We start from the raw sequence: 24,649 nt of genomic DNA, 5'->3' as shown, positions 1-24,649 counted from the left end.
TATCAATCTTTATCTTAAAAACATTGAATGAAGGAGCCTCAACTGCTTCACTGGGCAAGGAATTCCATAGATTCCCAACCTTTGGGTGAAGAAGTTCCTCCTAAACTCAGTCCTAAATCTACTTCCCCTTATTTTGAGGCAAAGCCCCCTAGTTCTGCTTTCACCCGCCAGTGGAAACAACCTGCCCACATCTATCCTATCTATTCCCTTCATAATCTTATGTTTCTATAAGATCCCCCTCATCCTTCTAAATTCCAACGAGTACAGTCCCAGTCTACTCAACCTCTCCTCGTAATCTAACCCCATCAGCTCTGGGATTAACCTAGTGAATCTCCTCTGCACACCTTCCAGCGCCAGTACGTCCTTTCTCAGGTAAGGAGACCAAAACTGAACACACTGCTCCAGGTGTGGCCTCACTAACACCTTATACAATTGTAGCATAACCTCCCTAGTCTTAAACTCCATCCCTCTAGCAATGAAGGACAAAACTCCATTTGCCTTCTTAATCACCTGTTGCACCTGTAAACCAACTGTTTGCGACTCATGCACTAGCACACTCTGGTCTCTCTGCACAGCAGCATGTTTTAATATTTTATCATTTAAATAATAATACAGTTTGCTGTTATTCCTACCAAAATAGATAACCTCACATTTGTCAACATTGTATTCCATCTGCCAGACCCTAGCCCATTCACTTAACCTATCCAAATCCCTCTGCAGTCCTCCGGTATCCTCTGCACTTTTTGCTTTACCACTCATCTTAGTGTTGTCTGCAAACTTGGACACATTGCACTTGGTCCCCAACTCCAAATCATTTATGTAAATTGTGAACAATTGTGGGCCCAACACTGATCCCTGAGGGACACCACTAGCTACAGATTGTCAACCAGAGAAACACCCATTAATCCCCACTCTTTGCTTTCTATTAATTAACCAATTCTCTATCCATGCTCCTACTTTACCCTTAATGCCATGCATCTTTATCTTATGCAGTAACCTTTTGTGTGGCACCTTGTCAAAAGCTTTCTGGAAATCTAGATATACCACATCCATTGGCTCCCCGTTATCTACCGCACTGGTAATGTCCTCAAAAAATTCCACTAAATTAGTTAGGCACGACCTGCCCTTTATGAACCCATGCCGTGTCTGCCCCATGGGACAATTCCATCCAGATGCCTCGCTATTTCTTCCTTCATGATAGATTCCAGCATCTTCCCTACTATCGAAGTTAAGCTCACTGGCCTATAATTACCCGCTTTCTGCCTACCTCCTTTTTTAAACCGTGGTGTCAAGTTTGCTAATTTCCAATCTGCCGGGACCACCCCAGAGTCTAATGAATTTTGGTAAATTATCACTAGTGCATTTGCAATTTCCCTAGCCATCTCTTTTAGCACTCTGGGAAGCATTCCATCAGGGCCAGGAGACTTGTCTATCTTTAGCCCCATTAGCTTGCCCATCACTACCTCCTTAGTGATAACAATCATCTCAAGGTCCTCACCTGTCATAGCCTCGTTTCCATCAGTCACTGGCATGTTATTTGTGTCTTCCACTGTGAAGACTGACCCAAAAAATCTGTTCAGTTCCTCAGCCCTTTCCTCATCTCCCATTATTAAATCTCCCTTCTCATCGTCTGAAGGACCAATATTTGCCTTAGCCATTCTTTTTTTTTTGTTTCATATATTTGTAGAAACTTTTACTATCTGTTTTTATATTCTGAGCAAGTTTACTCTCATAATCTATCTTACTCTTCTTTATAGCTTTTTTAGTTACTTTCTGTTGCCCCCCTAAAGATTTCCCAGTCCTCTAGTCTCCCTGCCACTTTGTATGCTTTTTCCTTCAATTTGATACTCTCCCTTATTTCCTTCGATATCCACGGTTGATTTTCCCTCTTTCTACCGTCCTTCCTTTTTGTTGGTATAAACCTTTGCTGAGCACTGAAAAATTGCTTGGAAGGTTCTCCACTGTTCCTAAACGTTTTCACCATAAAGGCTTTGCTCCCAGTCTACCTTAGCTAGCTCTTCTCTCATCCCATTGTAATCTCCTTTGTTTAAGCACAAAACGCTAGTGTTTCATTTTACCTTCTCGCCCTCCATCTGTATTTTCAATTCCACCATATTGTGATCGCTCCTTCTGAGAGGATCCCTAACTATGAGATCATTAATCAATCCTGTCTCATTACACAGGACCAGATCTAGGACCGCTTGTTCCCTCGTAAGTTCCATTGCATACTGTTCTAGGAAACTATCGCGGATACATTCTATAAACTCCTCCTCAAGGCTGCCTTGACCGACCTGGTTAAACCAATCGACATGTGGATTAAAATCCCCCATGATAACTGCTGTACCATTTCTACATGCATCCGTTATTTCTTTGTTTATTGCCTACCCCACCACTATCAGTGACTTTTCCGCCTTACTATCCCTGATTTCCACCCAAATGGATTCAACCGTATCCTCCACAGCACCGATGTCATCCCTTACTATTGCCCAGATGTCACCCTTAACTAACAGAGCTACATCACCTCCCTTACCATCCACTCTGTCCTTCCGTATAGTTTGATACCCGTGGATATTTAACTCCCAATTGTGACCATCCTTTAACCATGTTTCAGTAATGGCCACTAAACCATAGTCATTCACGATGATTTGCACCATCAACTCATTTACCTTATTCCGAAAACTACAAGCATTCAGGTAAAGTACACTTATGTTGGCTGTTATACCTCTGTTTTGAATCTTAACACCTTGATCAGTAACCTCTCCTAAGTTATTTTTCCTTTTAACCTTTCTCCTAATTTTCCTTGTCGTTGAACCCATATCTTCATGTAACAACCTGCCACGTTGCTTTCCATTTATGTTTTACTTCCCGTTTTATTCCTTTTAGTATTACTGGGCCTATTCACTGAGCTCCCCTCAGTCACTGTACCTTGTACTGTTGCTCTTTTTGATTTTTGACTCTGGCTCCTCTGCCTTACACTTTCCCCCTTGCTGCCTTTTGTTTCTGTCCCTGTTTTACTACCTTCCGACTTCCTGCATCGGTTCCCATCCCCCTGCCACATTAGTTAACACTCCCCAACCGCTCTAGCATCAGTTCCAGTTCTGCCCAGGTGTAACCCGTCCAGTTCGTACAGGTCCCACCTCCCCAGAACCGGTCCCAATGCCCCAGGAATCTGAAACTCCCCCTGACACCAGGGGACTGGTTTAGTACAGGGCTAAATAGCTGGCTTTTAAAGCAGGCCACGGCAGGCCAGCAGCACGGTTCGATTCCCATACCAGCCTCCCCGAACAGGCGCCGGAATGCTTTTCACAGTAACTTCATTTGAAGCCTACTTGTGACCATAAACAATTTTCATTTTCATTTCATCCCTTCAGCCACGTATTCATCCTAAATATCCTGTCATTTCTACTCTGACTAGCCCGTGGCACCGGTAGTAATCCTGAGATCACTACCTTCGAGATCCTATTTCTTAACTTCCTTCATGTTTATCTAACTTCTCCTAATCTTCCTCAGCTGCTCAATGTGCTTGAGCGTTCTGCATTCAAACCAATTTCTGGATAAAAGCGTTTAAGCTTAAAATTTCATATAGGATATATTAGTGATTGTCTTACATTAACAATCTCTAGTTTTGGATTTCCCAGAAGCAGTAGCATTTTCTCTATATTTACCTCATCAAACCTCTTCATTGTGAAAAATGCCTCTATTAGGCTCACCCCTTAGCATTTTCTTTTCTTGAGAGCTTTCAAGATTCTTTCAGAAAATTAAATATGTTGAGAGGATGTAAGTTCGATTGGAGTATGTCAAGGTTTAGTACAGAAACACAATACTGCGTAAATCTGAACTAAAACAGAAAATGCTGGAAATATTCTGGTCAGCCAGCATGGAGAGAAAACTAGAATATACATTTTGGTTTGACGGCCTTTCATCACAACCTTTCTGATGAGAAGTTAGGGACCTGAAATGATAACTCTGTTTCTCTCTCTCGACAGATGCTGCCTGGCCTGCTGAATATATCCAGCACTTGTTTTTTGTGTTTATTACAGTCTGATAGCTTGGCGGAGCGATGACATCAGAATTTATGCTGGAAAAAAAGTTTTCATGAGCTAATAAATGCCAAAGTTGCTTTGCAGTCCATGATGGGTTGCAGCGCAAGGGCTTTCCATAGTGTGTTGTGGTTGGATTATTCTGTAATTGTAAATGATTATAGGGCTGTGGAGTCTGTCAAATATGTCTTCTGAAGATGACATGTATGTTTCCAGGCTAGTGGAGGAGGAAGGTACAGCTTTAATTCTGAAAGAATGCTGGTATAGCCAGTTGCGTGATAGGGTATCGCTAGGACTCAAAAATATTTCTGGATAGTTGTAGAGCTATCGTGTGTCAAAAATGTTTGGCTTATTTAACGACTTGCGCTTCAGTTCATTTCTGTATTGTTTTGATCACTGGTGATCAGTAACTTAGATTTGACATTTTTTCCAAGGAGTAGTAATCGGGATTGCAGCTGAGAGTATTGGATAGGATGAAAAAGTATCATAGCGGCCCTACAGTGCAGAAGAAGGCCATTCAACCCATCGAGTCTGCACCGGCACCTGCAAAGAGCACCCCACTTAAGTCTGCCTCCACCCTATCCCAGTAACCCCACCTAACCTTTTGGACACGAAGGGGCAATTTAACATGGCCAATCCACCTAACCTACACTTCTTTGGACTGTGGGAGAACCCACGCAGACACGGAGAGAAAGTGCAAACTCCACACAGTCACCCGAGGCTGGAATTGAACCCAGGACCCTGGAGCTGTGAGGTAGCAGTGCTAACCACTGTGCCGCCCAATCGAGAGGATATGCTTAAAAGTTTGCCAGTCTTAAAAAATAAAAAAGTAGCATTATTTGTTTGGGATGCAGCCTAGATTATTGAGCAAAGTATTGATGGAAATTGCAGAGGCCATTATCTTTCAATCTTTAGGTATGGAGATTGTGCCAGAGGGTTGGAGGGTTGCAAATGTTTATTCCGTTTAACAAAAAGAGAGTTAATCCAGGTAACCTAATGGCAGTGATGGAAAATCCTTTGGAGGCGCAATTAACTGGCATTTGGAAAAGAATGGGTTAATAAATGAGAATTAACATGGACTGTTGAAGGCAAATGTTCTTTGACTAACTTGATTGAGTTCTTTGAAATAAAGGAGAAGGTTGATGGAGAAGGTTGATAATAGTGTGGTCGATGTATGTGTGAACTTCGAATAGACATTTGTGTGCGAGTCTATTTTTTTGAGGTCCGCTTTTTAGGCAAAAGATTAATGGTCGACTTATACACAAGATATTTGAGGTGTTCGTTGTCATGTTCTTCTGTGTGCTCAATTTGGGTTCACACAGCAACCAGTAAAAAGATTGACTATCTAGCTGAGGTAACTTGATTGGCCAGCTGCTCATGACATGTTGCTGTCACATCGATGAGCTTAGCCTAGTGGGGTGAGAGGCTTCACTTTTATGAAGCTGGGGTTGTTTGCCTTGAAGCAGAGAGGGTTAAGAGGACATTTGATAGGCATGTTCAAAATGATGCATGAGTTTGATAGAGTAAATAAAGAAAAACTGTTTTCAGTGACAGAAGGGTTGATAACCAGAGGATGGAGATTTAAGGTAAATATTAGAACATACAGTGCAGAAGGAGGCCATTCGGCCCATCGAGTCTGCAACGACCCACTTAAGCCCTCACTTCCACCCTATCCCCGTAACCCAATAACCCCATCTAACCTTTTTGGTCACTAAGGGCAACTTAGCATGGCCAATCCACCTAACCTGCACGTCTTTGGACTGTTGGCATAAGAAGGAGACATAATGTTAAATTCTGGGATGCACCACGTGTGAGGGCGGTGAAAGCAGATTGAATAATTTTCGAAAGAGAATTGAATTCATACTTGAAGGGGAAAAGTACTGAGCTATTGGGAAGAGGAGGAAGTGGGGTTTACTTGATATGACTACCGAAGAGCTGGCACAAGCACAATGTTTTTTTTTTTGTGATTTTAAAATTATTTTATGAGATGTTAGCATCGCGGGCCAGGCCAGCATTTTTATTACCCATCCCCAATTGCCCTTGAGAAGATGGTAGTGAGCAGCCTTTTTGAACCGCTGCAGTCCATGTGGTGCAGTTCCACCCATAGTGCTGTTAGGGTGTTCCAAGATTGTGACCCAGCAACAGTGAGGGACGGTGGTATAGTTAATCACAATGGTATGTGGCTTGGAGGGAAACTTGCAGGTGCTGGTGTTCCCCTGTATCTGCTGCCATTGTCCTCCTCTGTAGTGGTCGCTGGTTTGGAAGGTGCTGTCGAAGGAACCTTGGTGAGTTGCTGCCGTGCATCTTTTAGATGGTCCACACAGCTGCCACTGTATTCCTGTGGTGAACATAGGTTAACATAGAATTTACAGTGCAAAAGGAGGCCATTCGGCCCATCGAGACTGCACCGGCTCTTGGAAAGAGCACCCTACCCAAGGTCAACACCTCCACCCTATCCCCATAACCCAGTAACCCCACCCAACACGAAGGGCAATTTTGGACACTAAGGGCAATTTATCATGGCCAATCCACCTAACCTGCACATGTTTGGACTGTGGGAGGAAACCGGAGCACCTGGAGGAAACCCACGCACACACGGGGAAGATGTGCAAACTCCGCACAGACAGTGACCCAAGCCGGAATCGAACCTGGGACCCTGGAGCTGTGAAGCAATTGTGCTATCCACAATGCTACCGTGTTGCCCTGAAGGAAGTGGATGTTGAAGGTGGGACTGAGATTGTTGACCTCCAATAACCACACCATCTTATTTTGTTAGTTTGGACTCCAACCAGTGGAGAGTGCCCACCCCCCCCCGGTTCCCATTGACTTTAGTTTTGCTGGAGCTCCTTAATGCTACACTTTTCAAATGTTGCCTTGATGTCCAGGTCAATCACTCTCACCTCACCTCTTGAATTCAGCTGTTTTGTCCTTGTTTGGACCAAGGCTGTGATGAGGTAAGAAGCTGAGTGGCCCTGGCAGAACCCAAGCTGAGTGTCAGTGATCAAGTTATTGCTGAGTGAGTCCTACTTGATGGTATTGTTGATGATCCCTTCCATCACTTGCTGATGATCAAGAGTCGTAATTGGCCAGGTTTAATTTGTCCTTTTGAGGATAGGACAAACTTGGGCAATTGTCACATTTCCAGGCAGGTGCCAATGTTGTAGCTATACTTGAACAGCTTGGCTAAGGGCTCAGCTTGTTCTGGAGCACGGGTCTTCAGTACTGGAATTTTATCAGATCCCATAGCCTTTTTGATATCCAGTATCTTCAGCCATTTTTTGATATCATGTGGTGTGAATTGAATTGCCTGAAGACTGGTATGTGCGATTCTGGGGACCTCCAGAGGAGGCCGAGATGGATCATCCACTTGCACTTCTGACTGAAGATGCTATGCTTCTTGTGTTTTGAACTGATGTGCTGGCTCCCCCAACATTGAGGATGGAAATATTTGTGGACCTTCTTCCTCCAGTTAATTGTTTAATTGTCTGCCACCATTCACGACTGTTTGTGGGAGACTGCAGAGCTTGGTTTTGATCCGTTAGTTGTGGGATTGCTTACCTCTGTCTATCGCATCCTGCTTTCAGTAGTCATCTGATTGATGTAAATGGATATGATATAGTTGGGATTACAGAGACATGGCTGCAAGGTGACCAAGGATGGGAATTGAACATTGAGGGGTATTCAGTATTTCAGAAGGATAAACAGAAAAAGGAAAAGGCAGTGGAGTTGCACTGCTGGTTAAAGAGGAGATTAATGCAATTGAGAGCAAAGATATTAGTTCCAACAATATGGAATCTATATGGGTAGAGCTGAAAAACACCAAGGTACAGAAAACCTTAGTGTGGGTTGAATAGACCCCCCAAACTGTAGTGGTGGTGTTGGGGATGGCATTAAACAGGAAATTAGAGATGCAAGCGATAAAGGAACATGTGTATTATGGATGACTTTAATCTGCATATAGATTGGCTGATCAAATTAGATGTAATACTGCAGAGGAAGGATTCCTGGAGTGTATCGGGATAGTTTTCTGGACCAATACGTTGAGGAAGCAACTAGGCTCTCCTAGACTGGGTATTGTGTAATGAGAAAGAAATGATTGGCAAGCTTGTCGTGTGAGACTCCTTGGGGATGAGCGACCATAATATGACTATCTTTCACCAAGATAGAGTGTAATGTAGTTGATTCTGAGACTAGGGTCCTGCATCTAAATAAAGGAAACTACGATGATATGAGGCACGAGTTAGCTTTGATGGATTGGGAAATGTTACTGAAAGGGTTGACAGTGATTAGGCAATGGCAAACATTCAAGGAGCTCATGGATGAACTGGAACAATTGTTCATTCCTGTCTGGTGCAAAAATAAAACGGGAAAGCTGGCCAAACCTTGGCTTGCAATGGAAATTCGAGATGGTATTAGATCCGAGGAAGAAGTATACAAATTGGCCAAGAAAAACAACAGACCTGAGGATTCGGAGCAGTTTAGAATTCAGCAAAGGAGGACCAAGAAAAATAAGTATGAGAGTTGGCTTGTGGGGAAGGTAAAAACTGACTTTCTATAGGCTTGTGAAGAGAAAAAGATTGGGTGAAGACAAATGTAGGCCCCTTACCATCACCAACAAGGCAATTTATAATGGGGAACAAAGAAATGACTGACCACCTAAATACATACTTTGGTTCTGTCTTCACAAAGGAGGACAAAAATAACGTACCAGAAATGATGGGGAACATGGTTTAGTGAGAGGGAGGAACTGTAGGAGGTAATAGCAGAGAAATGGTGTTAGGGAATCTGAAGGGATTGAAGGCAGATAAATTCCCAGTGCCTGATAATCTACATCCCAGAATACTTCAGGAAGTGGCTCTAGAAATAGTGATGCATTGGTGGTCACCTTCCAAGATTCTATAGACTCTGGAACAGTTCTGATAGATTGGAAGGTAGCTAATGTAACCCATCTACTAAAAAAGGAGGTAGAGAAAAGCGGGGAATTATAGACCAGGAAACCTGATGTCTGTAGTGGGGAAAATTCCAGAATCCATTATGAAGGATTTTATCCTTCCCTTCCAGTCAGGGACCACTTCAGCAGTCAAGGGCATTCAGCCTCTGATCTTCGGGTAAGCGTTCTCCAAGGCGGTCTTCAGGACGTGCGACAACGCAGAATCGTCGAGCAGAAACTTATAGCCAAGTTCCGCACACGTGAGTACGGCCTCAACCGGGACCTTGGATTCATGTCGCATTACATTCAACCCCCACCATCTAGCCTGGGCTTGCGAAATCCTACCAACTGTCCTGGCTTGAGACCATTCACAGCTCTTTAACCTGTAATTATCCCTCTCTCCAGTTGCTCCGTCTGGACCTGTAGACTTGATTACCTGCAAAAACTCTCATTCAAAGTATCGTCTTGCATCTTTGACTTTGTCTATATATGTTTCTGGAACCCACCTCTTCATTCACCTGAGGAAGGAGTGGTGCTCTGAAAGCTAGTGATTTGAAACAAACCTGTTGGACTTTAACTTGGTGTTGTAAAACTTCTTACGGTGAAGGATTTTGAAGCAGAGCACTTGGAAAGAAGTGACAGGATTGGACAGAGTTAGTATGGATTTATGAAGGGGAAATCATGCTTGACAATTCTACTGGAATTCTGAGGATGGAACCAGTAGAGTTGATAAGGGGAGCCAGTGGTTGTGGTTTATTTGAACTCTCAGAAGGCCTTCAACAAAGTCCCACATAAGAGATTAGCATGTAAAATAAAAATGCATGGGATTCTGGGTAGTGTATTGAGATGGATAGAAAATAGGTTGGGAGACTGGAAACAGAGTAGGAATAAACAGGTCTTTTTCCAAATGACAGCCAGACTGGTGGGGTACAGCAGGGATCGGTGCTGCGGCCCCAGCTATTTGCAATATATATTAATGATGAGGGAACAAAATGTCATATCTCCAAATTTGCAGATGGCACAAAGCTGGGTGGGATTGTGAACTGTGAGCAGGATGCGAGATCCTTCCGGGTGATTTGGACGAGTTGACTGAGTGGGCAAATGAATGGCAGGCGCAGTATAATTTGGGTAAAGGTGAGGTTATTCACTTTGGTAACAAAAACAGGAAGGCAGATTATTATCTGAATGGCCAAAAATTAGGAGAGGGGAATGTGCAGGAGACTTGAGTGTCCTTGTACACCAATCACTGAAGGTAAGCATGCAGGTAAAGAAGGCACATGATATGTTGGCCTGCATAGTGAGAAGAATCGAGTACAGGAGAAGGGATGTGTTGCTGGAATTATACAGGGCCTTGGTGAGGTCACACCTGGAATATTATGTACAGTTTTGTTCTCCTTATCCGAGGAAGGATGCTCTTGTTATAGAGGGAGCGCAGAGAAGGTTTACCAGACTGATTCCTGGGATGGTAGGACTGACGTATGAGGAAAGATTATGTCGGTTAGGATTATATAAACTGGAATTCGGATGAATTAAGGGGGAATGGGGGAGAGTCTCATAGAAAGGCATAAAATTCTAACAGGAGGTGGTAAGAGAACCAACAAAAGAAAAAAAAAAATTTGACCTCATCCTCCCCAATCCACCTGTCACAGATGCATCAGTCCATGAAAATACTGGTAAGAGCAACCACTGCATAGTCCTTGAGACAAAGTCCAGTTTTCAAATTGAGGATATAGTCCCATCATGTGCCCTGCTAAATGGGAGAGATTTCAAACAGATCAAGCAATCCAAAACTGGGCTTCCAGGAGACGCTGTGGGCTGGGCCATCAGCTGCAGCAGAATTATATACAACAACAATGTGTAACTTCATGGCACAGCAGATATCTCATTCTCACATTAACATTGAGCTGGACAATCCACTCTAGTTCAATGAAGAGTGCAGGAAGCCATGTCAGAAGTAGAGTCAAGCAGATATGCAAATTTGATTGCCCAGCTCAATGGTAGATTGGGGAGGATGAGGTCAAATTGGTTATTTTCTTTTGTCTGTTCCTGTCATGTGAGTGTACCTTTAAGAAATGGGTGTTTATAAATAGGGGTGTATATAAATATCTGTAATGAGAGTACCTTTTAAGAAATGGGTGTTTAAGAAATGTACCTTTAAGAAATGGGTGTTTATCAGTGATGTCAGAGTGTGGGTGGAGCTGGGCTGCCTGTCAGCTTTTTACTTTCGTTTTAGGCTGTTTGCTGCAGGGTTTCGTTTTAGGCTGTTTGCTGCAGGGTGTGTTTTAGTTTCGTTTTCAGAGCTGGATAGCTGCGGTCACAGCCAGAAGGTGTATAAATCTCTCTCTAATCTAAAGACTGTCAATCAATCCTGGTGATTTAAAACTATTAACAGTAGTGACTTTAACCTGATGTGCTTCTGGTAAAAGGTTTTTCAAGTCCTATGGATGTTAAAAGGAAAGCTTAAAGGATTACTTAGTGTTGTATTCTTTGGGGGTTGTATTTGAATTAATGGTTGGTAAAATGTTCACTGTTTTAAAAAGGTTAACTTGAGTTCATAGAATAAACATTGTTTTGCTTTTAAAAAATACCTTTCCATTTCTGCTGTACCACACCTGTAGAGTGGGCCATGTGCTCCCCATACCACAATCTATTAAAAGTTGTGGGTCAGGTGAACTCCATGATACACTTTGGGGTTCTCTAATCCCTGGCCCTTAACAGTTCCCTTACCACCTACTGCAGACCTAGTCCAGCAGCAATGTCCTTTAGGACTTGGGAAGCTTGGTCAGTCGTCCTGCTACCGAGCCACTATTGGTGATTGATGTTAACGTCCCCCACCCCAGAACTGGGTCTAGCTTACCAGTGCAACTGGACATATCCAGGGATGGCGAAGGTGGTGTCTAGGACATTCTGCGCTGTGATGATTCTGTTTTTATGACCATGTTGGGCTGTCGCTTGATTAGTCTGCGGGAAAGCTGGCCCAATTTTGACACCAAGCCCCCAGATGTGAGTAAGGAAGACTTTGTGGAATCGCCAGATAGGGTAGATCGGAAGGAACTTTTTCCCCTTAGTGGAGGGGTCTATAACCAGGAGTGCATAGATTTAAGGTAAGGGGCGGGAGATTTAGAGCAGATGTGAGGAAAACCTTTTTCACCAAGAGGGTGGTTGGTATCTGGAACTCCCTGTCTGAAAGGGTGGTAGAGGCACAACACAACATTTAAGAAGTATTTTGATGAGCACTTAAAATGTCATAGCATACAAGGCTACAGGCCAAGTGCTGGAAAATGGGAATAGAGTAGATAGATGCTTTATAGTCAGCATGGACACAATGGGCCGAAAGGCCTCTTTCTGTGTTGTATAGATTCTATGAATGAGCTGTGTTGGGGCAGCATGGTGGCACAGTGGTTAGCACTGCTGCCTCACGGCGCTGAGGACCCGGGTTCGACCCTGACCCCGGATCACTGTGTGGAGTTTGCACATTCTCCCTGTGTCTGTGTGGGTCTCACCCCCACAACCCAAAAATGTGCAGGGTAGGTGAATTGGCCACTCTAAATTGCCCCTTGATTGGGAAAAAAAGAATTGGGTACTTTAATTTTTTTAGTAATAAAATGATAGGGCTGTGTTTGCCATTGTCATTTCTGGTGACCAGGTCGATGCCAGGTGACCCATCCGTTTCAATCCTTTGCGGTTTGATGCAACTGAGTGGCTTGCTAGACTGTTTCAGAGGCTATTGAACAATCAACCACATTACTGTGGGTCGGAGTCTCATGTAGGCCTGACCAGGTAAGAAAGGCAGATTTCTTTCCCTAAGGGACATTAGTGAATCAGATGGGGTTTTTACAGCAACGGACAATGGGTTCATTGTCACTATTCCAGATTAATAATTGAATTTAAGTTCCGCCAGCTGTCGTGGTGGGATTCAAACCCATGTCCACAGGGCTTTAGCCTGGGTCTCTAGTTTACTAGGCCGATGACATAACCACAATCAACCTCCTCCATCCACTGTATGATTCAATGGTTCTGTGAATATTCTCAAGGTACTTGTGCAGGTTTTTCCTTTTATAAACAATTAATTGAAGAATTTCTCACTTAAAGTTCACTATTAAGTAATCCAGGAAATATTTTCAGGAAATGGACATTATAGTATGTGTTGGCTGTAAATCTTTAGTTAAACGTCTCCGCTTGGATGAGAAATTTCTATCCTGTTTTTATTTACCTTATGGTCATTTCATATTGTCTAACAGCTTTGTATGTTACACAAATGTTGCACTCGGCACTGTTAAGGGAGATTAAGTAGCTTGAGCCCCTTGTGCATTGTTGAGTACTTTTAGGAAAGCGAAGTAACACCAATATTGATAAAATAGGGGTGATTTAAAAACTGCAATTATCCATTCTTTAACATACACTTGCATGTAGCAGAAAGTATATGCCCTTCGATGACACATTTCAATAATTTCTGATACATTCTTCAATACAGGTGTCTGATGATCAAAGTATTCAGCAGCTATTGGTAGGATGTGGCTTTGAGTCTCTGATGCCTTATGTGGTAATGCCTTACTTTCACCTATGTCTACAAGAACATGTACCTCCAAATGCAGGACTTTTAGATGAGCACATTATTCCAGTTTGACCTTGTGTACCTTCCATTGAATGTAATGTCCCTTCAGTTGGGAAATGGGCACAATACAGGGAAGCCTACCACCTTCCTCAAATATTATTTATATACATTGAATAATACACCAGGAAGTGTTCCATTAACTAATCACTTGAATGCCTAAATTTACCTTCCTAGCCTTCAAATTATTTTTTTGCCAGATGCTTATGCAGCTTTTTAAGTAAAAGATAATTGAATTATCAATAACTATTAAAATGAACAGTACATAGGAACTGATCAGGAACCACACAAGTAACAATCTGTTTTGGTGTTACATTTCTTGTCAAGAAATCCTAAGTTTGAAAATCTGTTTCTTTTTTAAAAAAATATATTTTATTGAAGTTTTTCAAACAAAGATTTTCCGTTTTTACAACTTAATAAAGGAATATACATTAAACGTTATTTAAATAATATATTAAACTAACAACAGGTGGAAAAGAAATAAACAAAAAGCAAATATCAACAACTAACTAAGAAAAACAAGAACACGGAATAATCCTCCCCCTCCCCACTGGGTTGCTGCTGCTGTCTTTTCTGTTTTTCCATTATCGTTCCACGAGATAGTCAAGGAACGGTTGCCACCGCCTGGTGAACCCCTGAGCCGATCCTCTTAACGCATATTTTATTCGTTCCAGTCTTATGAACCCTGCCATGTCGTTTATCCAGGCCTCCACGCCCGGGGGCTTCACTTCTTTCCACATAAGTAGAACCCTTCGCCGGGCTACTAGGGACGCAAAGGCCAAAACGTCGGCCTCTTTCGCCTCCTGCACTCCCGGTTCTTCTGCAACCCCAAATATAGCCAACCCCCAGCTTGGTTTGACCCGGACCCCCACCACCTTTGAGATCACTCTTGTCACACCCTCCCAGAACTCATGCAGTGCCGGACACGACCAGAACATGTGAGTGTGGTTCGCCGAGCTTCCCGAGCACCTCCCACACCTGTCCTCCACCCCAAAAAACCTGCTCAGTCTTGCTCCCGTCATATGCGCTCTATGTAGAACCTTGAATTGAATCAGGCCAAGCCTGGCACACGAGGACGAGGAATTTACCCTACTTAGGGCATATGCCCACAGCCCCTCCTCAATCTCTTCCCCCAGCTCCTCTTCCCATTTTCCCTTCAGCTCCTCTACCATCGCCTCCCCCTCGTCTCTCATCTCCCTGTATATTTCGGACACTTTACCTTCTCCAACCTATGCCCCCGAAATCACTCTATCCTGGACCCCTTGTGTTGGGAGCCGCGGAAATTCTCTCTCTTGTTGCCTCGTAAATGCCCTCACTTGCATGTATCGGAAGGCATTCCCTGGTGGCAACTTATATTTTTCTTCCAATTCTCCCAAACTCGCAAATGTCCCGTCCACAAACAGGTCCTTCAGCTTCCTAATTCCTGCTCGCTGCCAACATTGAAATCCCCCATCTATCCTCCCCGGGACGAACCTGTGGTTATTCCTTATTGGGGACCACACCGAGGCACTCGTCACTCCCCTATGTCGTCTCCACTGCCCCCAGATCTTCGAGGTCGCCACCACCACTGGGTTTGTGGTGTACCTTTTCGGGGAGAATGGTAGCGGCGCTGTCGCCAGCGCTTTTAGGCTCGTTCCTTTACAGGACGCCATCTCCAACCTTTTCCACGCTGCACCTTCTTCTTCCCTCTTCCACTTACAGACCATCGACACATTGGCGGCCCAATAGTGGTCACTCAGACTCGGCAGTGCCAATCCCCCTCTGTCCCTACTGCGCTGCAGGAACCCCCTCTTTACCCTCGGGGTCTTTCCCGCCCACACAAAGCTCATAATGCTCCTGTCTATTTTTTTGAAGAAGGCCTTTGTAATCAGGATGGAGAGGCACTGAAACACGAAAAGAAACCTCGGGAGGACCACCATTTTAACCGCCTGTACTCTGCCCGCCAATGACAGGGGCACCATATCCCATCTCTTAAAATCCTCCTCCATCTGCTCTACCAATCGCGTCAGGTTAAGTTTATGTAGGGTTCCCCAGTTCCTGGCCACCTGTATCCCCAGGTATCGAAAATTCCTTGCTACTCTCCTCAGCAGCAGAGCATCTATCCCCCTGCCCTGTTCCCCGGGGTGCATCACAAAAAGTTTGGTCTTTCCCATATTTAATTTTTCTCCTGAGAACTCTCCAAACTCCCTGAGTATCTGCATTACCTCTGGCATCCCCTCTACCGGGTCCGCCACATATAGCAGCAAATCGTCTGCATATAGTGATACTCGATGTTCCTCTCCCCCTCTAAGCACCCCCCTCCACTTCTTAGAGTCCCTCAGCGCTATGGCCAATGGTTCAATTGCCAACGCGAACAGTAACGGGGACAGGGGGCACCCTTGTCTTGTACCCCTATGTAGTCGAAAGTATCCTGATCTTTGCCTGTTTGTAACGACGCTTGCCACCGGGGCCACGTACAAGAGTCTAACCCATCTAATGAACCCCTCCCCGAACCCAAATCTCTTCAGCACCTCCCACAAATAGTCCCACTCCACCCTATCGAATGCCTTCTCTGCATCCATCGCCACCACTATCTCTGCCTCCCCCTCCGGTGGGGGCATCATCATCACCCCCAGCAACCTTCGTACATTGGCATTCAATTGTCTCCCCTTAACAAACCCTGTCTGGTCGTCATGTACCACCCCTGGGACACAATCTTCTATCCTTGTCGCCATCACTTTGGCCAGCAGTTTGGCGTCTACGTTTAGGAGGGAGATGGGCCTGTATGAGCCGCACTGCAGTGGGTCTTTGTCTCGTTTCAGAATTAGCGATATCGTTGCCTCCGACATTGTCGGGGGTAATGTCCCCCTTTCCTTAGCCTCATTAAAGGTTCTCGCCAAAAGCGGGGCCAACAGGTCCATATACTTCCTATAAAATTCCACCGGGAACCCATCTGGTCCCGGGGCCTTCCCTGCTTTCATGTTCCCAATTCCTTTGATCACCTCATCCACCTCAATCTGCGCCCCCAGACCTGCCACCTCCTGCCCCTCCATCCTCGGGAACTCTAGCTGGTCCAAAAAGTGTATCATTCCTTCTTTCCCCTCCGGGGGTTGGGACTTGTACAGCCTCTCATAGAATGTCTTGAATACCTCGTTCACTTTCCCTGCTCTCTGCTCCATCTTTCCCGTTTCGTCCCTAACTCCTCCAATCTCTCTCGCGAAGTTGTTGGGCCAGCAGCCGGCTCGCCTTTTCCCCATATTCATATTGCATCCCCTGTGCCTTCCTCCACTGTGTCTCTGCCTTTCCCGTGGTCAGCAGGTCAAACTCCGTCTGTAATCTTCGTCTTTCCCTGTATAGCCCTTCGTCTGGGGCCTCCGCATACTTCCTATCCACCCTCAAAAGCTCCCCTACTAATCTCTCTCTTTCTTTACCCTCTTGTTTCCCCTTGTGGGCCCTGATGGAAATCAGCTCTCCTCTAACCAACGCCTTCAGCGCTTCCCACACTACTTCCACTTGGACCTCCCCATCGTCATTGACCTCCAGGTATCTTTCGCTACATCCCCTCACCCTTCCGCATACCCCCTCGTCCGCCAGTAGTCCCATGTCTAATCGCCAGAGTGGGCGCTGCTCCCTTTCCTCTCCCAGTTCCAGATCCACCCAATGCGGGGCGTGATCTGACACGGCTATAGCCGAGTACTCCGTTCCTGCCACCCTCGGGATCAGTGCCCTTCCCAAAACAAAAAAGTCTATCCGGGAATATACGTTGTGGACGTGGGAGAAAAAGGAAAACTCTTTACCCATCGGTCTGGCAAATCTCCACGGATCAACTCCCCCCATTTGCTCCATGAATCCCTTAAGCACCTTGGCCACTGCCGGCCTTCTCCCGGTCCTGGATCTGGACCGGTCCAGCCCTGGGTCAAGCACTGTGTTAAAGTCTCCCCCCCATTAACAAGTTTCCCACCTCCAGGTCCGGGATACGTCCCAGCATTCGCTTCATGAATCCCGCGTCATCCCAGTTCGGGGCATATACGTTCACCAGCACAACCGCCTCACCCTGCAATCTGCCACTCACCATCACATACCTGCCCCCACTATCCACCACTATGGTCTTAGCCTCGAACGATACACGTTTCCCCACCAGTATTGCCACCCCTCTGTTTTTCGCGTCCAACCCTGAGTGGAATACCTGTCGCACCCATCCTTTCCTTAGTCTAACCTGATCCGCCAACTTCAGGTGCGTCTCCTGGAGCATAACTACGTCCGCCTTCAGTCTCTTTAAGTGCGCAAACGCCCATGCCCTCTTAATCGGCCCATTTAAACCTCTCACATTCCACGTGATAAGCCGGGTTGGGGGGCCATTTACCCCCCCCCCCCTCCCTTGTCGACTAGCCATCCCCTTTTTTAAACAATCTCCTTACCCAGGTCTCACGCACCCGTCCCCCAGACGGCGCCCTCCCGTCCCGACCACCTCGTCTCGTATCAGCTCCCCCTTACTCTCAGCAGCAGCAACCCAGTTAGTCTGGTCTCTTCCCCCCCCCCCCCCCCCACACACACACACACTAGATCCCCCTCTAGCTTGATTTACCCCCCCCCCCCATATATTGCTTCTGGAAGTCGGCTAACTCTGGCTGACCTCTTCTTCCCCCGTTCATCCTTTGACCTCCCTGCGTGTGAGGCTCCCTTCCTTCCTGGGGGGGGGGGGGGGGGGGGGGGAGAGATTTGTTAGTGCTCTTTGGGGGGGTTTAAACTAATGTAGCAGGGGCATGGGAACCTGGATTGTAGTTTTAGGGTAAGGGAGATTGAGAGTATAGAGGTCAGGAGCACAGATTTGACGTCGCAGGAGGGGGCCAGTGTTCAGGTAGGTGGTTTGAAGTGTGTCTACTTCAATGCCAGGAGTATACAAAATAAGGTAGGGGAACTGGCAGCATGGGTTGGTACCTGGGACTTCGATGTTGTGGCCATTTCGGAGACATGGATAGAGCAGGGACAGGAATGGATGTTGCAGGTTCCGGGGTTTAGGTGTTTTAGTAAGCTCAGAGAAGGAAGCAAAAGAGGGGGAGGTGTGGCACTGCTAGTCAAGAGCAGTATTACGGTGGCGGAGAGGATGCTAGATGGGGACTCATCTTCCGAGGTAGTATGGGCTGAGGTTAGAAACATGAAAGGAGAGGTCACCCTGTTGGGAGTCTTCTATAGGCCTCCAAATAGTTCTAGGGATGTAGAATAAAGGATGGCGAGGATGATCCTGGATAAGAGCGAAAGTAACAGGGTAGTTATTATGGGAGACTTTAACTTTCCAAATATTGACTGGAAAAGATATAGTTCGAGTACATTAGATGGGTCGTTTTTTGTACAGTGTGTGCAGGAGGGTTTCCTGACACAGTTTGTTGACAGGCCAACAAGAGGCGAGGCCACGTTGGATTTGGTTTTGGGTAATGAACCAGGCCAGGTGTTGGATTTGGAGGTAGGAGAGCACTTGGGGACAGTGACCACAATTCGGTGACGTTTAGGTTAATGATGGAAAGGGATAAGTATACACCGCAGGGCAAGAGTTATAGCTGGGGGAAGGGCAATTATGATGCCATTAGACGTGACTTGGGGGGGATAAGGTGGAGAAGTAGGCTGCAAGTGTTGGGCACACTGGATAAGTGGAGCTTGTTCAAGGATCAGCTACTGCGTGTTCTTGATAAGTATGTACCGGTCAGGCAGGGAGGAAGGCGTCGAGCGAGGGAACCGTGGTTTACCAAAGAAGTGGAATCTCTTTTTAAGAGGAAGAAGGAGGCCTATGTGAAGATGAGGTGTGAAGTTTCAGTTGGGGCGATGGATAGTTACAAGGTAGCGAGGAAGGATCTAAAGAGAGAGCTAAGACGAGCAAGGAGGGGACATGAGAAGTATTTGGCAGGTAGGATCAAGGAAAACCCAAAAGCTTTCTATAGGTATGTCAGGAATAAGCGAATGACTAGGGAAAGAGTAGGGCCAGTCAAGGACAGGGATGGGAAGTTGTGTGTGGAGTCTGAAGAGATAGGCGAGATAATAAATGAATATTTTTCGTCAGTATTCACTCAGGAAAAAGATAATGTTGTGGAGGAGAATGCTGAGACCCAGGCTAATAGAATAGATGGCATTGAGGTACGTAGGGAAGAAGTGTTGGCAATTCTGGACAGGCTGAGAATAGATAAGTCCCCGGGTCCTGATGGGATTTATCCTAGGATTCTCTGGGAGGCCAGCGAAGAGATTGCTGGACCTTTGGCTTTGATTTTTATGTCATCATTGGCTACAGGAATAGTGCCAGAGGACTGGAGGATAGCAAATGTGGTCCCTTTGTTCAAAAAGGGGAGCAGAGACAACCCCGGCAACTATAGACCGGTGAGCCTCACGTCTGTAGTGGGTAAAGTCTTGGAGGGGATTATAAGAGACAAGATTTATAATCATCTAGATAGGAATAATATGATCAGGGATAGTCAGCATGGCTTTGTGAAGGGTAGGTCATGCCTCACAAACCTTATCGAGTTCTTTGAGAAGGTGACTGAACAGGTAGACGAGGGTAGAGCAGTTGATGTGGTGTATATGGATTTCAGCAAAGCGTTTGATAAGGTTCCCCACAGTAGGCTATTGCAGAAAATACGGAGGCTGGGGATTGAGGGTGATTTAGAGATGTGGATCAGAAATTGGCTAGCTGAAAGAAGACAGAGGGTGGTGGTTGATGGGAAATGTTCAGAATGGAGTTCAGTTACAAGTGGAGTACCACAAGGATCTGTTCTGGGGCCGTTGCTGTTTGTCATTTTTATCAATGACCTAGAGGAAGGTGCAGAAGGGTGTGTGAGTAAATTTGCAGATGATACTAAAGTCGGTGGTGTTGTCGATAGTGTGGAAGGATGTAGCAGGTTACAGAGGGATATAGATAAGCTGCAGAGCAGTGCTGAGAGGTGGCAAATGGAGTTTAATGTAGAGAAGTGTGAGGTGATTCACTTTGGAAGGAATAACAGGAATGCGGAATATTTGGCTAATGGTAAAGTTCTTGGAAGTGTGGGTGAGCAGAGGTGTCCATGTACATAGATCCCTGAAAGTTGCCACCCAGGTTGATAGGGTTGTGAAGAAGGCCTATGGATTGTTGGCCTTTATTGGTAGAGGGATTGAGTTCCGGAGTCAGGAGGTCATGTTGCAGCTGTACAGAACTCTGGTACGGCCGCATTTGGAGTATTCCGTACAGTTCTGGTCACCGCATTATAGGAAGGACGTGGAGGCTTTGGAGCGGGTGCAGAGGAGATTTACCAGGATGTTGCCTGGTATGGAGGGAAAATCTTATGAGGAAAGGCTGATGGACTTGAGGTTGTTTTCGTTGGAGAGAAGAAGGTTAAGAGGAGACTTAATAGAGGCATACAAAATGATCAGGGGGTTAGATAGGGTGGACAGTGAGAGCCTTCACCCGCGGATGGAAATGGCTGGCACGAGGGGACATAGCTTTAAACTGAGGGGTAATAGATATAGGACAGAGGTCAGAGGTAGGTTCTTTACGCAAAGAGTAGTGAGGCCGTGGAATGCCCTACCTGCAACAGTAGTGAACTCGCCAACATTGAGGGCATTTAAAAGTTTATTGGATAAACATATGGATGATAATGGCATAGTGTAGGTTAGATGGCTTTTGTTTTGATGCAACATCGTGGGCCGAAGGGCCTGTACTGCACTGTATCGTTCTATGTTCCTGCGCCCTTTTTTCCCGCCATAGTTTCCATAGCGCGGCAAAATATCCGCGCCTTCCTCTCGGCCCCGCCCCTAATGGCACAGTTCCCTCATTCCCCTTCTCTGTCCCCTTTTCCACCGGCGCCCACATTTCTTCATGTCCCCCACATCGGGGGAGAAAAATTCCCTGTCCAACATTATTACACATTAGCCCTCCCCTCTCCCCACTTTACATTTCTGTGCCACCACCTCGCTACCCCTCTCCGGGCATCAATTTCTCAAGTCTAGTTCAATTTCTCTTCCTGAATGAATGTCCATGCCTCCTCCGCCGTCTCGAAGTAGTGGTGTTTGCCCTGATGTGTGACCCACAATCTCGCCGGCTGCAGCATCCCAAACTTTACTTTCTTCCTATGGAGCACCGCCTTGGCCCGCTTGAAACTCGCCCTCCTTCTCACCACCTCCGCACTCCAGTCATGATACACGCGTATCACCGCGTTCTCCCACTTGCTACTCCGTGTCTTCTTAGCCCAGTTCAGGACCGTCTCCCTGTCCCTGTAGCGATGGAACTTCACCACTATTGCTCTTGATGTTTCCCCTGCCTTTGGTCTTCTCACGAGGACCCGGTACGCTCCCTCCACTTCCAGAGGGCCCGTTGGGGCCTCAGCTCCCATTAGAGTATGGAGCATCGTACTCGCATACGCCCCAGCATCTGCTCCCTCTGTTCCTTCGGGGAGACCTAAAATCCGTAGATTCTTCCTCCTCGAGCTGTTCTCCAGGGCTTCCAGCCTTTCTATGCACCTCTTGTGTAGTGCCTCGTGCGTCTCCGTTTTTACCACCAGGCCCTGTATCTCGTCTTCGTTCTCGGCTGCCTTTGCCTTCACTCCACAGAGCTCCATCGCCTGGACCTTTTGTGTTTCCTTTAGTCCCTCGATTGCCAGTAACATCGGCGCCAGCACCTCTTTCTTGAGCTCCTCCACACATCGTCGGAGGAACTCCTGCAGTTCCGGGCCCCATACCATCTGGGCTCCCTCGGCCGCCATCTTGCTTCTCCCTTCTCTTCTCTGCTGCTGCTCCAAAGAATCCTCGGCAATCCAGCCACTACTGACGCTCCTTTCCATCCACACCCGGGGGGACTCCTTCCTTTGTCACCTCACACTGGGTTTGGCCGCAAAAAATTTCCGTTGGGGCTCCCGATAATAGCCCAAAAGTCAGTTGAAACGGGAGGTGCCGAAACGTGCGGCTTAGCTGGTCATCGCCGCAACCGGAAGTCCTGAAAATCTGTTTCTATGAGCATTTGCTAGTAAAGATGTCTTGTTTACATTTTTAAAAAAAAATTCTGTCTTCTGAGTGCAGTCGAGATGAAATGATATAGGGACGATAATAAAGGTGATAAAAGAGAGAAGTTGATCCTTTCCCAAAAATGGAAGGAATGGGGATCAAATGATATGTTTTGCAGTATTGAGGGTCATTTTCTGGTGGCAGATATTGTAAACATTTTGGAGCTTGCATATTTTTGAAGCTTTTATGATCGACAAACTGATGAGTGAGTCTTAGAAACTAGGTATTATGACTGGGTGACACAAGTTGCAAAAGTAACATTTGCACTGATGCAGTGTATTTAAATCTGCTTTTAGTCTATTTTTGCTAAATTTTTATATTAATCTTTGATGTTCGTTACTTTCATGTTAAAAGTGTAGGAGTAACTCATCTTCAAAAAAATACACTTGCCTACAATGTCTGCTCAAAGTGTGAATTTTGGTAACTTGGAAAATAATATGGCAGTCGCTGACGTATTTGCAGCAAAGCTTATTAAAGATCTACCTTTGGAAATTTTCCATATGTAGAAATTCTCATTCAAAAAATATCATCATGCTTGTGTTAAATGAATGGAGAGTGTAATGTTCATTTTTAAAAAATGCTGGAGTGAGTAGCTTTGTTCTCATCACTGATGGATCTGTACTTTTCGAGCTATTTAAAGCTATATACTGCTTGGCAATGAGCAAAAGCAAGGAAACTGTGCTTTAAAATTTTACTTTCTTTTAAAAATGAGGAACATGGACTTCTATAATGCAAATATACAATCTAAAAGATAAACTAGCTAATTTTTTACATGCTTGTGGGATGCGAGCATCACCGGTAAGGCCAGCATTTATTACGCACCCATAATACTCCTGAAAAAGTGGTGAATAAGCCGCCCCTTGGACTGTTGGTAGGGAGGGATTTCCAAAATGTTAACTTTGTGCAGTGAAGGAATGGTGATATAGTTACACGTCAGGATGGTGATGGCTTTAAGAGGAACTTGCAGTTGATGGTGTTCCTGCTTGTCTGCTGCCCTTCAAGAGGTTGTGGGTTTCAAAGGAGCCTTGGACACTTGCTGCAGTGGAGAGTTGCTGCATTGTATCTTGTAAATGATGCACACTGCTGCCAATGTGGTGGATGTGGTACTAATCAAGTGGGTAGATGTGTTCCATATTGTGTTAAGCTACTTGAGTGTTGTTGACGCTGCACTCATCCAGGCAAGTGGAGAATGTTGCATCACACCCTGATTACATAGAATTACATAGAACATACAGTGCAGAAGGAGGCCATTCGGCCCATCGAGTCTGCACCGACCCACATTAATCCCTCACTTCCACCTTATCCCCGCAACCCAATAACCCCTCCCAACCCTTATGGACACTACGGGTAATTTATCATGGCCAATCCACCTAACCTGCACGTCTTTGGACTGTGGGAGGAAACCGGAGCACCCGGAGGAAACCCACGCGGACACGGGGAGAACGTGCAAACTCCGCACAGACAGTGACCCAGCGGGGAATCGAACCTGGGACCCTGGCGCTGTGAAGCCACAGTGCTAATCACTTGTGCTACCGTGCTGCCCGTGCTGATGTGTGTACCTTGTTAGGTTATACAGGTTTTGAAGAGTTAGGAAGTGATTAGTATAATTTCCAGCCTCTGACCTCTTGTAGCCTCACTATCTATATGGCTGCTCCAGTTCAGATTCTGGTCATTGGTAACCACAGGATGTTAGTGGAGGTTCAGTGATAATGCTGTTGAATATCACTGGGAGATGGTTAGATTCTCTTTTGGAGATGTCCATCCCCTGCACTTGTGTGGCATGAATGCCATTTATTAGTGCAAGAGTGGATTTTGTCAGGTCTTGCTGCATGCAGGCATGGACTGCTTCAGTACCTGAGGAGTTGAGAATGGTACTGAATATTGTGCACTTCTGGCCATATGATGGAGGGAAAGTCAGTGGTGAAGCAGCTGAAAATGGTTTGGTCTAAGATGTTCCCCTGCGGCATTCTTGCCGTGATGTCCTGGGACTGAGATGGTTGGCCTCCAGCAACCACAACCATATTGTTTGTGTTAAGTATGTGGAAAGATGTCCCCTTGACTCCCAATGACTTT

The 24,649-nt window shown here is 45.7% G+C and overlaps 1 protein-coding gene across 4 annotated transcripts in view; it reads left to right on the top strand.

The window, feature by feature from the left end:
• chd1 (chromodomain helicase DNA binding protein 1) overlaps positions 1-24,649 on the top strand; it is a 299,232-nt gene that overhangs the window by 3,600 nt on the left and 270,983 nt on the right. Inside the window, exon 3 of one of the 4 annotated variants that reach the window (XM_072516364.1) lies at positions 9,102-9,230. The exons of the other annotated variants lie outside the window; for them this stretch is intronic. The gene's annotated coding sequence lies outside the window, so the exon portion shown is untranslated. The remainder of the gene's footprint in view (positions 1-9,101; positions 9,231-24,649) is intronic. 4 annotated transcript variants of the gene reach the window in all.

The sequence above is a fragment of the Scyliorhinus torazame genome, chromosome 9 (assembly GCF_047496885.1).
Source record: "Scyliorhinus torazame isolate Kashiwa2021f chromosome 9, sScyTor2.1, whole genome shotgun sequence".
NCBI lineage: Eukaryota > Metazoa > Chordata > Chondrichthyes > Carcharhiniformes > Scyliorhinidae > Scyliorhinus > Scyliorhinus torazame.
The sequence above is the reverse complement of the archived record's forward strand: the minus strand, read 5'-3'. Positions and strand labels throughout refer to the sequence as shown.